This window comes from Silurus aristotelis (genome assembly GCF_946808225.1).
Source record: "Silurus aristotelis genome assembly, chromosome: 15".
Classification (NCBI taxonomy): Eukaryota; Metazoa; Chordata; class Actinopteri; order Siluriformes; family Siluridae; genus Silurus; species Silurus aristotelis.
Window position 1 is genome coordinate 2,286,419 of NC_139588.1, and position 2,500 is coordinate 2,288,918.

General features: G+C 36.7%; 1 protein-coding gene and 1 pseudogene across 2 annotated transcripts in view; one reads left to right on the forward strand and one right to left on the reverse strand.

The window, feature by feature from the left end:
- Positions 1-2,500, forward strand: part of LOC310738041 (uncharacterized protein) — a 924,051-nt gene that overhangs the window by 233,001 nt on the left and 688,550 nt on the right. The gene's annotated exons all lie outside the window — the stretch shown is intronic.
- Positions 1-2,500, reverse strand: part of LOC310738272 (NLR family CARD domain-containing protein 3-like) — a 21,858-nt pseudogene that overhangs the window by 5,265 nt on the left and 14,093 nt on the right. The window contains exon 10 of the transcript XR_014538204.1: positions 561-734. The product of XR_014538204.1 is annotated as an NLR family CARD domain-containing protein 3-like (transcript). The remainder of the gene's footprint in view (positions 1-560; positions 735-2,500) is intronic.

A 2,500-nucleotide genomic window follows, 5' to 3' on the forward strand; every position in this document is an offset into this window, starting at 1 on the left:
CCTCCTGCAGTGTGTGCAAACCTGGTGAAAAACTACAGGAAACGTTTGACCTCTGTAATTGCAAACAAAGGCTCCTGTACCAAATATTAACATTGACTTTCTCAGGTGTTCAAATACTTATTTGCAGCTGTATCATACAAATAAATAGTTTAAAAATCATACATTGTGATTTCTGGATTTTTTTTTAGATTATGTCTCTCACAGTGGACATGCACCTACGATGACAATGTCAGACCCCTCCATGATTTCTAAGTGGGAGAACCTGCAAAATAGCAGGGTGTTCAAATACTTATTTTCCTCAATGTATATCAACACTTTTGTACATATATTAGATATTAGAAACTAAAACAATACAAAAGTCAATAAAAAGTCATGATTATAAAAAGATAAAAATTTAATCAACACGAATTTAATCTAACAAACAAAAGTAAAAAAATACAACTATAAAGTTCCTCCTCAGAACATTGATGCTGAACCTAAAAGCTCTGCTTCAGTCTCACTATTAGAGAATGTGTGTTACTGAGGAGCAGGTCATGTGACTCTCAGAGAGATGATCTTACCACAGTATCTCCAGTTTACAGTGAGGATTCTCCAGTACAGCAGAGAGAAACTTCACTCCTGAGTCTCCTACTTTATTCTTAGTCAGATCCAGTTCTCTCAGGTGTGATGGGTTTGATCTCAGAGCTGAAGCGAGAGCAGCACAGCCTTCATCTGATACTTCACAATTACACAACCTGCAGATACACAATGACACACACTTCACTCTCTCAGTTTCTACACATTACACATCCTGTGTGTTTTGAAATGAGTGTATATATTGAAACATTTTATTTAGTGAGAACTATCTGTTTCTTTTATGCAGTATGTGTGTGTGTGTGTGTGTGTGTGTGTGTGTGTGTGTGTGTGTGTGTGTGTGTGTGTGTGTGTGTGTGTGCGTGTGAAAGTATAAATACTACTCGAGTATTTATATCATTCTGCCCATTGACCTTTATCATTACATCAGCTGATATCTGATGTTGCAGGTTAACATGAGGTAACAGTAGGTCTTCTATATTAGACCATAATTAGTTTAATAATGGTTCGATTGCTAAGGAGTAAAGTGTTCCAGAGAGTCACAACCTTGTCTTATGCCCCTGTTAACACTATGGCAGACAAACCACCATTGATTTTTAGCATACTCTCAATGTCTTTATATAACACTTTAACTTCTTCAATAAAACCTGGGCCAAAACCAAGAACATAACAGGTGTTCCAAAGATATTGGTGCTCAACCCTATAAAAAGCTTTTTCCTGATCAATGGAGATGAGCCCTAAATTAATGCCCAATAGGCCAGCAACCTCTATTACATCTCCAACAAGTAAAATGTTCTCAGAAATAGACCTACCAGGCACAATACGTCTGGTCAGGATGTATGATGTCCCCCATCACTTCCCTTAATCTATTTGCCAGAGTTTTAGAAAAGATTTTTAGGCTCACTGGTCTCCAGTTGTTAATTTCTTGAAGGTCACCTTTCTTGGGTAGTAATCACAGCTCTCCTACAGAACACTGGTAAAAAAACACTCAGCTATGCTCTCAATGAGAACATCCAAGAGATCCTCTCCCAACACCTCCCAAAAGACATCAAGTACTGGAGCTTTTCTACTCTCCATAATCTACAATACCTTCCATAGCTCTTGTGAACACAAAGGCTTCTCTAGTGCCTCCTTTGACTTTTTTGGAAGCTTCGGTAAACCTTGATAAAAACTGGCAGACATTTCCTCATCATCTTTATATTCACTCCCATACAGATCCTTATAGAACCTTACAGCCCTGTATCTTATTTCAGACAGCACTGTAAGCTCCTGCCAGTTCTCTGATCACAATGAGTGAATGTATCTACTCTGGCCATTCTTTCTTTCCAAATTAAAAAATTCCACCATTGTTTTACATTTATAAAACTCTTTCTTTTTTTCAATTCCTTTTTATTTAAATTCGAAAAACCTCTTTAAACTTCGCATCACTCAACAAAGACACATTAAAATGCCAATAGGAACTCTTTGACCTTATATTTGATATAAACACACTACAAATAACAATATCATGATCAGAAACCCCAGAAGGACTAATTACACAGCTCTGCACAATATTAAAAGAGACAAGACAAATTTCAGCATGTGAAGGCAGAGAAAACTACATTGTTTCAAACCCCATCCTCTGCCTGAAGTTCTGATCTTCATTTAGCAGGAATTTTCCTTCATCTATATATTTCCTGAACGGTGAACTTTTCTTCACCCTCACTTCTCATTAACCTCCCAACAGAATCAACAAACATTTTGCGATCAGGAAAAGAATCTTTAGCCTGCACATTTTTCATCTTTATTGATCTTTGTAAAAAAAGATTTGACTTTACCAAAAGAATAGTCACTACCATAATTTCCAGACTATAAAGCGCACCCATATATAAGCCGCACCCACTGAATTTGACAAAGATTTTTATTTTAAACATAAATAAGCCACACC